The sequence below is a fragment of the Tenebrio molitor genome, chromosome 1, assembly GCF_963966145.1.
Source record: "Tenebrio molitor chromosome 1, icTenMoli1.1, whole genome shotgun sequence".
Classification (NCBI taxonomy): Eukaryota; Metazoa; Arthropoda; class Insecta; order Coleoptera; family Tenebrionidae; genus Tenebrio; species Tenebrio molitor.
In genome coordinates, this window is record NC_091046.1 from 26210019 (window position 1) to 26225376 (window position 15358).

General features: G+C 35.7%; 1 long non-coding RNA gene across 1 annotated transcript; it reads left to right on the forward strand.

Annotated features, from left to right (window-relative positions):
* Positions 1 to 1669: 1669 nt before the first annotated feature.
* On the forward strand, positions 1670 to 3661 carry LOC138134995 (uncharacterized). Its single transcript, XR_011160853.1, has 4 exons — positions 1670 to 2047; positions 2101 to 3376; positions 3428 to 3568; positions 3620 to 3661. It is a non-coding gene; the product is annotated as an uncharacterized lncRNA (long non-coding RNA).
* Positions 3662 to 15358: the final 11697 nt, after the last annotated feature.

The window sequence follows — 15358 nt, forward strand, 5'->3', positions numbered from 1 at the left end:
TCCTGTTTAGTAATTATTGCAAACATTTATTACCAACAGGATAACAAACTTTGTTTTTACATAGAAGTACCAACCTATTTTGAGAATATCATTTTTATATCAATAAAGTAACGAATTCTGAATTACAACTGACGAATTGTGAATTACAAATGATGGACTCTGAAATTGATACAGAATGTGCCAAAGCAAATGTCAAACTTATAAGACCACCGTTTCTAAGAAAAAAAAAACAGTTGTCAAAAGAAGAGGCAACCCAAATGGCAGATATGTATTGCAAGAGCCCGAGTACATGTTGAAAGATCAATGCAGCGTATTAAACAGTTTCGAGTCTGCCGTAATGCTGTTACATGGAAATTGTTAGCTGAAATTAAAAACATTGTGATAGTTGTAGTGGCACTTACAAATCTATCTCCACCTATTTTAGCTAATGATAAGTTTCAATATTTTTTTAATACATAAATAATATGTAAAAATTAATAGTTTCCTTGTATTGTAAATAATAATTCATGAATATTTAATCTGTTTATTCTTTTTTATTATAATATGTACTTACGTAATGAAGGTAAAATATGTAAAAAGAATGCGTTTTTTAATGTAAGAATAAAATCCTTACAAAATTCTTCCTCAATGGGTACAGGAAGTACATATGTACATTGATTTATCAAAACTGGAATAAATGGTCAAGTCACATGCTGAAATATTTAGTAAAATCATTTCTAATTGTACTTCTCCGAAATAAGGATGCTTCTTATTTATGATGAAGTGTTCACCTAATTTCTTTAAATATGGTAGATGAGGTACACATTCATTCTACATAGTGCATGTGGAACCTGCAGTTCATAGTTTTTAAAGAAATATTAATTCAGAAATTACTTCATACCAAGAAAGGGACATTTGATTTCCAATAATTTTGTCATGCATTTATTTTTAATAACAATACCATCAGGACTGCATGCTAGCCATGGGTTCCCCTGTGAAACTTAAAGACCTATTTCAAACACATCGACGTCATAGTCTTTTCTGTATTTGTTCCTGGCATTTTCTTCATGTTCTGTACCATGTGAAACATATTTCTTGCTGAAAGGCTTTGGGAAAAAATGGCTAAATGATTTTTTTTCCAATCATTTTTTGAATGTGAACTTTTCCAGTATTTATATACCTAAGCCATAACAACGAGATGCTGCTACGGAATTTCTGCTCTTTCCACATATCAAAGTTTTTCCGCGTTTTTTCAACTACATCAAATGTTTCACATGGATATAATTGATTGTAAATATCCACACATCATTTTTTAATGGGAAACATGTCATCCGCTTAATGCATTATTTTTGTAAAGGTGGACTGATTACCATGGTCAACAATACTTTTAATTAGTTCAACTTCATCTCTGATAGGTTTATCTTCCCTGAAACAAACAAACATAAAAACGTAAAGCAACAAAAACAACCTAATAACACTAAGGAAAATATTTGATAAAAATTGCAAAGGTTCGATGTGCCACATAAAATCATCTGCTGAAATAACCTGCTCAGATTTGAATTATCCCCACGGAAAGATTTTCTATCCCCTAAATGCAGCGTTGCTTCTAAATTCTGGACAGCTAGAATGATTATTTCATTAACTAAAACTTGCTAAATATTCGACATTAATTAAAGTCCATTCATTTTGTATTGAACTTTTCAAGGTCAAATTATAATTTTTTTCAATAATGTGATTCTGACTTCGAAATATTTTGCCTGTTTACAGTCACTAAACGTCCCGATTTAGTAACTAAATTTTTTGACAATTGACATGTAAACATCAAATCAGTTTAACGGTTAAACGAAACCGTGACACCGCGTGGACCGTGTGTTGTTGTGAGATGTTTGGTTACAGAATTCAATAATTTATAATTATTGTTACATGCATTTATGGTTGAAAATTACAATAAATAGGCGCAAGGTCCTTGAGTGTACATGGAAACAGTAGTTGTTTTGGTAATGATTTAATAACATAGCATGTACAACATACATATCTATTACATGAGACATGACACTCTTCAAGGCAAGTAAGTATCTTGTGCATGGCGAGAATTATATCACGAACAAGGAAATATTGTAGCGGACAAGAGGGAATCTTGAGAACCCCGACAGACGAGAATATGAGGACAACTGCAAGATGCTGGCAAGCAGAATGGAGGGTGCTAAGCGGAATGGCTCTTGATACCCAACATTGAGATTTGGACAAAAAGAAAGTGTAGGGAAATGTATTTTCATCTGATCCAGGCACTAAATGGACATGGATGTTTTAATAAGTTAATCCAGAATATGAAACAGAGAAAGCGGGGTATGCAAGTGAAAACTGCCATTGGATGAGACATTATCTTGGATTACATAGTTGCCATAATGCTCCTGAAAGAAGAAAACTGGAGCTATATGTGATATTGATGGTGAAGGTAGATAATGGGTCATAAGACAAAAACATACTACTACTGTTTCGAAGGGCATAACTGAAAGGGAGAATTTACAAAGGATCCTAAGAATACTTTATTTAGTATAAAAGAACCATTTTCTGAATAAAATGCATTGAAGAAAAACATCCTATTTATTTGCCAAGTGACATGTACTAGGAACTATGAACAAACAAGTGGGAACAAAATTAACATTTAAACTACTTCAATGAATATTCTTTCAGTTGTCTCATCACTATCTGAATCTAATGGAGTTTGGTCTAAGTGGAGATCATCATATTTTTGACGTTTTTCATTGGAGAGCGACACAACGCTGATGTCTGAATCTGAATCATCAGATGATTCTGCCAAATTTACGATGATTGGTGGCATATCTTTTATTGGAAAATTGCCCATCATTTTATTCCAATCACTTTTAATCAGGTTCTCGCAATGTTGAACACTGTTTGCCCACATCTCAGGTGTATAGCTTACTAACGCTTCTTGCCACAATCTAGACACCCTATTTTTGCAAGCAGGTTGCGATCTAATGTTTTTGTTATAGAACATTTTACAGAACCCCCATACCATTTCGATCGGATTGTATTGGCAATGGTATGGGGGTAGACGTAAGACATCATGACCTTTTTTTGCCAAAATCTCGTCGATGACATACCTCCTTGTAATCTTAGCGGCATCCAGGTGTGGTTTTATTATATTCCAAATATTCTTTTTTGTCATTGACTCGTCGTATGCAATGTTTTTTTTTGTTAGCCACTCCTGTAGTTGACCCTTTGTAGATTTAAATGTAGGTAATTTATCTGCAACCATGGAGTGGTACGGAGCGTTATCCATAATAACAACAACTTTCGTATTTATTTTGTCTAAGGCGGGTATTAGTTGTTGTTCAACCCAAGTCTGGAATAATTGACCGTTCATCGTGCGATGGTAATCCCGGTGTTCTATGTTGCTGTCTAAAAGATAACTGCACCCTTCCAGGAAGCCACCTTTATGACCGGCGTGGAGAACTGTAAATCTTTTTCCTTCCGTTGGTATTTTGGAAGGATTTGCCTTTTTGTCAACATCATGAACCCATAAACGGACCTGACTTCCGTTTTGGTAAATCCATGTTTCATCAAGGTATATAAAATGGACATTGTCATATTCTAAATATTGTAAATATTTTTTAAGGAAACAAATTTTTTTGGAAATAAGGAATTTACTTTCCACTAAGATTTTCCTCTCGTTTACTTTTTTATACTTGAACCCCATAGACCTTAATATTTTATACAGCGTAGTTCGACTCAAAGTGTAATTTAACTCTTCTTTGGCGAAATTTAATAAATCATCAAGTGTAAAGTGCTTGTTTTCTTTATGGAAAGAATAAATTTTTCTCGACAACTCTTCTTTAAAATATACATTTGTATGAATTTCACTTTTTTTGCGAGGTGGTGGTTTGGAATCGGTCAGTTCCTGACCATTTTCATGGGCTCTTATTATTTGTTTAACTGTACTAACCGCGACCTACATGGGAGAGGTAGTTGATATGACAAATTAATTATTAGAGGAGTATTCATTTTTACCGAAAAAATACGGGATAGTTTTTCATGCAGGACAGGAACGGGATAATTTGGGTACGCAATCTTCAACTCGTCAAAGCAGTTAATAAGGGCTGTTTTTAAGGCAGTCGTCAATAACATTTTCTTTTTTCTTTCAGCCATTATAATACGAGTATGTTCGAAATATTATAAATATATTTGATATTTGCGTGATTTTTATTGCTTTAATTTTGAATTCAAAGTTTGATCTGACAGCGCATGTCAGATTTTGAAAACTTAGTGACATAAAACCTCATGGTCAAAAAATTCCTAAATATTCGAATACCAACATAACTCGAAAACGTCAAAGTTCAATACAAAATGAATGGACTTTATGTATGGTCGGTGGACATAAAAAACTGGGCCAGTTAAAATTTCTTTTATGTTGTTATTATCAGGTAAATGGATTGTTAAAATAAAACTTATTTTTAAAATTAGGTATTGTTCTTATCTTTTGATCAGGTGCAATGCCGTATCTAACTGAATTGCAGAAACACCGAATTTTTTTATTTTGTATTCGAAGAGTTGTCATTTTTGTCCCAGTTTTTTCTGTCCACCGACTGAAGTATTAAATGTCGCACTGTTTATTTTGCAATGGCAAAATTCGTCCAACGGCACAGCTTCGACTGTCTCCTTAACTTTGGCTTTTCTTTTCCCCCATACCTGTTCGATATCTGTACAACTGAGCTGCTCCAAATGATCGACCCTATTTTTTTTTAAGTAAATAGTTTAGGTTTTTTGAAAATTGCTTACTTATTTAAATACAACAAAACTGCAACGATATGTTTGCATTTTCTCCCAGCACCGGCTTTACAAGAACAGGTACAAATCTAGTTCGTGTAACATCAACCTACCTACAAAGCCATTTAAATAGGTAAAACAACTTACCTGCGCTTAAAGATACGTCGATTTTATGTGGGCTGTCGTTAATATGTGAGGAACGTAAACATTTCGACCATTTTCTTGTTCATTTATGTTATGCGAAGGAACTCTAAAATGTTGACATATATTATAAAGAACTCCGTAACTGTAATGTAAATAGTAATGTAAAGCTCTGTCTTTCAGAAGACATCAAAGTCTTCCTTTTACTCGATCAGATAATAATTTGTAACATGCTGTTAAATTTTAAAAGCACAAGTCATTAAAATTTTAATGGTAATAGGACATACCGTATGTTTCAAAAAATTTCTGGTCAAGTAGGTCATGAAAAACAAAAACGTATGACTTAACTTGAATAATCCAGGCGTAAATGTGATTATCATTAGTAATACAACGAGAGGGTACGAAATTGCCGGAAATTTTCGATCTCATTATACGAGTATTTGTTTCGACGACAATTTCCACAAGTGAGCGTGGCGAACGAGTGGAAATTGTCTAAGAAAGAAATACGAGCAAAATGAGGAGAAAAATTTCCCGCAATTTCGTACCATCGAGTTGTATTCGGCATGACAATTCCACGAAGGAAAATTTCATTTTCAAATTTTTAATACGTTTGTATCCAGGTACTGCCGGATAATAGAGAAATATTGCTTCTATCAGTTTTGTCATTTGATGCATCATCAGAATCAGAATTAAGGTCCTCAACTTCATACTCAGAATCTGAATATGATCCTAGGTTAATTAATTAATTATAAATAGTGTATTACGAGTATATTGATAGTGGTATGGAGGTAATCTAAAAACTTCATGCCCATATTTTTTTTAACAATTCATCCACTTCATACTTGATGTAAATGGTTTTTTTCACTACTAGTAATAAAGTCTAGCGTTATCGGTTGTCATAGAACACTGAGAAGTTTCGTTCACTTGGTTTTTACATAAATTATAATTCATTTCAAAGAGAGATGTGTAAAGAACTTGAAAAGTTTGGGTTGTTGCCGATCATTACTAAAAAATGTTGCAGGCAACACGTTGCCAATTCTGGCCTTGGTGTAAGGCCGCCTTTAAACTTTCGTTTTGCTGTTGCTACAGAATCTTGCACAATTTCCATCAGTTTATCTCCTGTTTCAGATATTTCGAAAAAGTCATACACTTCCAAAAATGCCACGCGATGGCGCTTGATATGATGGTCTAATAAGGTACTATATCACAAAGGTATCGCCAACGGTGCAGAGATATATCTCCCTCTCTTTTAATTTCGAGCAATGTTAAGTTAATCTGTTTGACAGGATACAAACATCACTTAAAATTGTGTATACTTCTATCTTTGTCACACTCACGGGATTTATAGATAATGTCCTCTCTTTTAATTTCGAGGCGAAAAATTGTGGGGCGGAATGGCGCTACCTTCTAAAGATATAGTACCTTATGGTCTAAGAGTAGAAGTATATGTTTTGAAGTGGTCCGATTCACAAACACTCAAGGGAATGTTGCATCCTAAGAAAAAAATGCTTAAAGCTATGTCAGTCTGACTTCTTTCTTCTTCAGACATACGGTCAACATAATTATTTAATTTTTAATTTAGTCGAGCACGAACTTTTAGGTGTCAATTTGTTATCTATTTTCCTCTTGATTTTTTTTTTTGGTCCTGCAGAAGGCACATTGTATTTAGCGATTATTGCATTGATTGCTTCAGCGTCAACAGTGTTACTTTCTGTACAGACTTGTTCCATCTCCACCTTTAATTCATCTGGTATTTCATCATATACCCAAATTTGACTCTCAAATTCTGGTGTATATTGCACCTCCTGTGATTGTTGCCAGAGTATTGCGTTTCCGCTTGCCTGACTGGCGGCAGAGACTTCGCTGTCATTGAATTTTCAAATAAATTCGGTGATGAGTGTGATGAACTGATGACTGATGAAATGTTCTGGCAGCGTTCTCTAGGAAATATAATTTCAAAAAATATCTTCCATGAACTCTAAACATTATTTCATTTATTACGTGTTTTTCTAAACGCCTTTGCGTGGTGTTTTCCAATACACGCTTGCAAATGTTGCACAACCCAGCCTTTTTATTATTAACTTTAATTTGGTGAAAATTTCCCCTTTCCCAAAAACTATGAGGTGGTCTGCCAGCCCCAGACATTTTTAAAATAATGAAACACAAGCGGATTCACCCGAAAGGCTGAAAACGCAGTTTTGGTTATGTTTTTTTGCATCGCACGCACGTGTTATTACTATCGAACGGGCACGCCAAACCGCCAACGCTTCGCATGAATGAATCTTAGAGGGTAGAATAAACTACAGAAATAAATTACATTATCTACATTTACTACACAGAAATGTAGAAAACCACCAAAATGTGTCTAATTTCACAACCCTGGGTTAAAGTCACACACATCCAAAATTTGCGTGGGTTTTCATCGCCAACTGCAATAGGACAGTCAGTTATAATGACCCTGTATAACTAAAAAATATTCTACTTTAATCATCACCTACTCTTAAACACAACAAAAAAACTTGAAACATCTTAAAAACTATCTCTCATACTCTTTTTATGACAGGTGTACATACAAATTTGTATAATAACACGAATAAAGATTTATTTATTATTTATTATTATTATTATAAATCGAACTTAGAATAGACCAGTATTCTTTGATTTGACAAGATCTATTTGAAATTGAAAGCGGGAAAGCCGGGATTCCCTCGCAATGGGAGGGAACGGGCCAGGAAGAAAGGAGAAAGCGGGTTGTCGGTTAGGTCGGAAGCGGAGTCGGAGTCGGTGCTGGAGCTAGGCTAGAAGCGGAAAGAGGATCGGGATCGGAATGAGCTCTGCAGGCTCGGCGCGGCCCTTTTATTGCCACGGTGTAATGTAATAATTCTGAAATAATTTTTAATAATAGAAAGTAAAAATCCTCACTCTTGGGATTGGAATATTTATGCTGAAACACTTACTCCTTATGTGTTTTGCATGTATTTTCTTTCCATAACAAGTAACTTAATGAATATTCCTTAATTATGTTCAACGAAATACATAGATTGCCATGGATTTCAAAACTGTCAGTGTCAGATACCAATGCGACGTCCTAATTGGTGACAAGTTTAATTGAAATAAACAAAAATTGTTCAGATTTAATTGTTTTTGAGTCATACTTTCTGGTCGTGGAGAATTATTACATGGTCGTGGAGAAAATACATTCTGATACAGAATATACTATTCCATCTTCAATGTATTTTTTCTACAATTGTTTCGAAAAATTAGTATTCACGCACAGTTATCTATACGTGATGTGGATAATTTTCTTATGTACAGTTTTTTTGCACTGTTGTAAGATTGAAACTATAGAAAGCACACACAAGAGTGTGTGAAATGCGATTTCTCCATGACCGTTAGTGAATGTTATAATTCCGAAATCATTTTTAATAATAGAAAGTAAAAGGTCTCACTCTTGAAATAAAATATTTATTCTGACACACTTGCTTCTTATCTGTTTCGCATGTATTTTGCCATGGATTTCAAAACTGTCAGTAGTGTCAGATATCAATACGGTGTCCTAATTGATAATGACAAGTTTGAATTGAAATAAACAAAAATTGTTCAGATTTAATTGTTTTTGATTCATACTTTCTGGTCGTAGAGAATACATGGTCGTGGAGAAAATACAGTATGTTACTCGGTTAGAATGAAAATTCGATCTACTCGCTAACGCTCGCGTTCGGAATCTTCCACTCGTAGATCGAATTTTCATTCTAACCTTGTTACAGAATATACTATTCACACACATAAGCTTTTCTGGTTTTGACTTCACACACTGTTTTCTATTAGTTACCTAATAACATGGGCACTGCGTTGATACTTTCCTTCAAAAATTTGAATTGAATTTGAATTTTGAAGACAATTATTGAAAAAATATTGTTTATATTTCGTGCGTGAAGATGTTTTTTGTGCATTCAAAGGCTTTTACTGCCTCGACCTGTCTCTCGGCGTAAAAGACGTTTTCATGCACAAAAAAACACTCATTTCAGGCACTTAATATAAAATAACTATTTAACTTTTGTAAAAAAAAAACCTCTAGTTTATTAAAACATCTTACTTAAATCCCATATGTTTAAGTAGCTTTCTTAAATGTTTTACTATCATGGAAAAATGCTAAGAATTTATAATATCAAAAACCTTATAAAGAAATATAATTTTCTCTTGTGTATACGGATTTTGATAAATGTCACAACTTGTCAAGACAAAACGTCAAGCTAATTTTAAAGATTTTAAGCGATTTGGAGCCTTTAAGGGCTCGTCGAACAAAAAAACGTTGTTCATGTGTAAATTGGGCCTTCTTTGGCACTCGTGGGCCTTTAGAACGCTCGTTTCACTTAATAATGGCCCACTTGTGAGAAGAAAGGCCCAATTTACACATGAACTCATTAAATAAACTACTATTATCTACGGTCATGTAAAAAGTAGGCACTTTTTGAACTAAAAATCGTTGTCAAACTTGACGTTTACTGAACTGACGGAATCGTGCCATAAAATATACAATTTTTAGTACACGATTATGTCAAAAAAGAAGAAATCTGTAATAACGATTTTTATATTTATTTAATATACAGGATTATTTGTAGTTGGTTTTAAAAAAACATAGATACATACTTACATATTCTAAAAGAGATTCGAATGAACTGAACTGTTTATTAACAAAACACGTTATTAACAGTTGTAACATTGTAAATGAGTAATTTAGTACAGCCAAGAAAAACAGTTTATGTTCGTCGCCCTCAAGTACGCAGTGTCGCTGGAATTTTCCTCTCCTCCCACTTCGGTGGGATCCGCGCTCTTCGCCGCCGCTGCGTTCAGCTACCGCGACAATCACCTCTTGCGATGTTCTCGTAGCTGCCATTTTCCGCTGCCGCCGTTGACGTCATTTCGCCACCTTTGCTTACAATATTTACTATTAAACTTAATTGCTCCCTATATGTACATCCACTTTACAGTTGGTGCAATTTTTAACAGTCTTCGGTCAAGAGTTTGGTACTTGTACATGGGAATGCTGTGAGGATTTGGCAGTGCTTGGCAGTTTAGTGGATGTAAGTACCCATTTCATTTTCCGCAGGACTAGTCGTAGAAGAAATACTAGGCTGATTTTCTCCTATCCCCAGAATTTTATTGGAAATGGAAATCTTATTTGCTATGGATTCCTCCACATACGATTCTGTCACGGTTGTGATGTTCATTCTCAATGCCTCTTTAGAGATAATATGTCTCCTTCAGAATCGACAAGGACGGTGGCAGAGGATCTAATAATAATAGTAAATAATATATGACGGTATAATATACGAGTATATATAATAATTACCTTCTATGACTGTGACCACTATACTCATGTGGATATGTCAAGTCAAGATATTTAGCAATGTCACTAGGTATTTTTCCAAAGGTATTAATCTCGACTGGTTGGGTAGAACACTTTCCATTTCGATAAATCGCTCATGTTTTGTATGTGAAGGTCTAGGGAGACATATCTTCTATATATTTTTGATGTCTTGATCTCTTCCATCAATGACAAAAGTTAAGGGTTTATTGGTTTTCGTGTCAGGTACTTTCACTACCGTAGATGTGGGTGACTTGGGACGATTTTGACTTTCAACTTATGATTTCTAAAAAACCGTGAAACTTTTTCAACTTCAAAAAATTGCACATTATGCCAAATAATCAGGACTATCGGTTGGCATAATCAAAATGCGTTAAAATCACTTTGTTAAATAAAAAACAAATAAAATACGCCTGTCCCAAGTCACCCACCACTTTGGGTTCAGAAACCTAACAGAATTTTAACTGTCCGATCAATCTAGTTAACAGACCAGTTATAGTATTTAACATTACTAGCATGGTAAAAAGGGTTTTTACTGGCGACAGAAGGATATGACTGGAGAGCCGAAGGCGAGCCAGTCACCTTCTGAAGCCAGTAAAACCCGTTACCATGCGTGTATTGTCGAAAATTGTATTTGTTCCTCACTTGTAAACAATTATACCGTATGTTTCAAAAAATTTCTGGTCAAGTAGGTTCTGAAAAACAAAAGCATTAAAAACGTATGGCGTAACTTGAATAATCCAGGTGTAAATGTGATTATCACAATAATTGTTTTGAACGAACTGTCATAAAATGACAATTTTGGGGAAAGTTTGCTAACGGTTCTTTTCCTACGATTCTAGGAGAATTGGCGTCATAATTCGACGGACGGGACCGCGCAGTTCTATCCCGTCCACCGCCGTTTGTCTTCTTCGTCGAATTGTCGTATACCGTACTTAGAGGGGTAGGTGATTAAAGTTAGGTTATGTACCCAAATGAGAAATCACCAAATAAATCCGCGCAATATGTGTAAACAAGCAATGTAATAACAATAAATAAATAAACCACAATTAATAATAATGTGGTTTAAATTATTCTAGAGCAAGTGTTGAAAGTGGTAGCTATGAGCTTCGATGCACATTGTTACACGCCTCTTCAAGTTCTCAAAAACACGAACCCATGTCTTAGGAGTAACTCGCTCGCATTCTTTCCTAATTCTGATTTTCTAATCATCGATTGCATGGACAGGTTTCTTGAAAATGGTGTTTTTTAAGTGAGGAAACGAGGTAATCAATCGGCGTAAGAGCTGGCGATCTTGCAGCCCAAAGATCTCGAATGATCAACCTATCGTCAAAAAATTGTCGCAAATAACGAAGAGTCTCCCGTGTTGTATGGGCTGTAGCCCCGTCTTGTTGAAAGTACCCATGATTCAATTCATCATCGTGGAGTTGATTAATGAAAACATCAAGAATGTTGTTCCGGTACCTTTCAGCTGTTAATGAAGCTTCAAAAAAGATGGGTCCAATCAATCTTCGTTGGGACATACCAATCCAATTTTCAGAGGATGCAGTGGTGTTTCACGAAAGAAATGTGGGTTATCTGCACTTCACATTCTCATTGTTTATGAAGCCACTTACATGAAACCATGCTTCGTCTGAGTAGAAGGTAAGGTCAAGAGTCTCATCGTTATTTATAAAGGTGTTAAACCAATTGCAATGAGCAACCCTTTGATTATAATCAGGTGGCAGCAGTTCTTGGTAAACCAGGACTTTGTAGGGGTACAAGCCAAGATCCTTTCGAACAATCCTCTGACAGGTTGACACTGATAGGTCAGTCTGTGACAGTCGCCTGAGAGATAATTAGGGTTCGTCTTCCATTCGGCGTTGGACATTCTGAATATTTTCTTCAGTACGAACCTTAGGTCGACTACTTCCAGGCTTCCGCTGAACACTGCCACTGGCTCGAAATGTGGGAACCGGTGTGTCCGAGTTCGGCCCGCGCGTTAAAGCTCTGTAATCCGATGTCCGAGTTGGGCGCGGCTACCTGTAATAATCCTCCGCCGCGCCGCGCCGTGCCGTCTTGACGGCATCGCCGCATCGGAGTTCAGTACCTACCTACCTACCTACCTACCTACCTACCTTGAGCAGCATAACGAAATCAAACCAGGATATAGAATTATTCGCTTCAAGTTGAGTTTTTGGGAGAGGAAGACAGACCTTCTGGCTTGCCACAGATTCTTCCGCGCACGATCCACGTCATAAGTGAAAATCTGATCCAAAAAACCATTTTGTCGCAATTCTTGACGCAATAGTTTTGCAGGTTTGTGTGTTAAATTGTCTAGAGCTTTTCTTTTGACGCCATTACTCAGTGCTTGCCTCTCTATATTTTCATCTTCCGGGTGATTATGAATAAGATCACTGCTGATCACATTCGTTGGTTCGGAACCGAAGGTTTACACTTTTGCAAGGCAGTACGGAATTTCATCGTCGTTTAACTTCCTTGCCACACAAAACTTAAAATTATTCACTACAAGCAACTGTTTCCCGTCTTCACTCAAAATTGATTTTACTTCCATTTCTGAGACTAGGTAGGTATTTACAGATTCATTAGCAAATATTCAAATGGAACTGAAATTAAGATTCATTTTTATAATTAGTTGTTGGCCGGGTGGCCCTACTCCTTATCGGATTAGGCGGTGTCCGGATTGGGAATACTTGGGGGCCGATAAATTTGAGCGAGGATTATCTCAGGTACCGGGCCCAACTCCGATACGCCCGTGCGAACTGTGTACCTCAAGGTCACGGAAAATTGTTCATAAAGAACAGCAGCATTTTGGAAAATTTTCTGGGAATTCGTTAATAGCTGGTGCAATTTGGTATACCCACGTTCCATTTTCATCTTGCTGGCCATTGCGGAAGTAAGATTCAATCATAAAAATCTTTTGTTCTGGAGTAAAAACCATTTTCAGATTGAATTTTGCGAACAAAATTATAATGGCGATTAATGACGTTTTTGACAGTTCAATTATTATTTGACAAGCTAAGCCATACGTTTTTAATGCTTTTACCTACTTGACCAGAAATTTTTTGAAACATACGGTATTAACCGGGTCTGTTAATTTTTTAACATAACATCACTACAGAATACAGGGATGCTACTCGTTTAGAACGTGAAAGTGAGTTGCAAAAGTGAATAGAATTTGAAAAAAAGTGAATAAAAGTGAATCTGCTTACACAAAAAAAGAAAAAAAGTAAAACCAGTAATATACGAGGGTCATCCAGAAAGTAAGGTTACAAGGGCTCCTGAGGCCGGGGGAAATTTTTCGTTTCGAAGTTGGCACACCTGGCATATAGGGGGGATCCTAGTTGTCAGTTTGTTTGGTCCTGCGTGTTTGTCGGCCATTTTGTTCAGTCACAATAAATTTTTCCGATGGAGAGGTCGTCGCGCGCTCCCGCCACCTCCGTTTTGCACAGGAAGGAGAAGCTTTTCTGGATTCTATCGTGACGGGGGAATGAGACGTCGGTGTGTCACTACACCTCAGAATCCAAAACACAATCTTTTAGTGGCGTCATTCATTTTCCCCAGCCACCAGAATGTTCAAGACGAACCATTCAGCCGGAAAAGTTATGTCATCTGTTTTTGGGACCGTAAGGGGTTCTTTTTGGTGGATTTTATGCCTAAAAATGCAGAGGCTTACTGCAATACCCTAAAAAAAAAAAAAAACTCAGAAGAGCCATTCAGAACCGCAGAAGGGGAATGCTGGCCCGGGGAGTCAGCCTCGTGCATGAGAACGCTAGGCCCCATATCGCGCCAGTTTCACAGGAGCTGCTGACATCGTTTGGATGGGATATTGTCATCCACCCCCCCTATTCACACGACTTGGCGCCTTCGGACTATCACTTTTTCACTAAACTAAAGGAGTTTTTGGGTGGGAAACGTTTTTCCAACAATCAGGAGGTCAAGGAAGTGGCTGAAAGAGCTGGCGGTGGAGGTCTATGACACTGGCATACAAAAGCTGGTGCCCCGACTGCAGAAATGTCTCGATCTCGATGGCGATTACGTTGAAAAATAGTTTAATATATTTGTGAAGTATTCTGTGAATTTCAATTGAATACAAGCATTTCTCGATCCTACATAAATGTTGTAACGTTACTTTCTGGATGACCCTCGTACGTACAATTTATTAATTTATATATTTTTTTTTTATCAAATAATGATGTATAAATAAACGAAATAAGAAAATAAGCCCCTTTGGGGTTTAATAGTACCTATAATAAACGCAAACAACAAAAAATATAAATTCTGAAGTAACAAAAACATATACAGGGTCGCTACAAAGTATGGCAACAGTTAAATATCACGAGAATGGTTTCTTGGAAATCCTTGAGATTTGGTATGGAGTTAAGAGCATTTAAATTCTATTCTTTGCAAATTTTTCAGTTTTATACCATCATTTGTTTTCGAGATATAAAGCTAACTAGAATTTTTTTAAACGGCAACAGGGGTTAATTTTATGATTTTTGAAAAGAGATTTTTTTTCTGAATTCAACGATGTAATTCACATGTAATAATAGTTTACATAACAACCCTAAATTTTTTTTTTTAATTTAATTCAAAAATAAATAAACGTAGCTACTGTTTGAGGCTCTTTTTATTAAACCTATCAAACCGTTTGTTGGAATTCTTTGAAATTTGTTACGGAGTTAAGGGCATTTAAATTCTATAATTTGTAATTTTTTTTGAGTTTAATATGTACCTTCCTGGTTCGAGATACAAAGCTATCTTGAATTTTTTTAAATGGCAATTCAACACTGTATCACATAATGACCGTTTCATTTTTTGTGTGTCATCAAAAGTGTCATCACTTCAGCACAGCTTCGTCTCCTATCACCATATCCATTCATCATTAGAACTTCTATCCGCTCGGTTTCACTTAAATAAGGCATTTTTATAATAAATAAATAAGTAATAAATTAATTAATAATAGAAACTGTTTTCAAAGATAACTGTTTATTTATTTTTGAATTAAAATTAAAACAAAATTTTTGACCATTCTTATGTAAACTATTATTACATGTGATACATCGTTGAATTCAGAAAAAA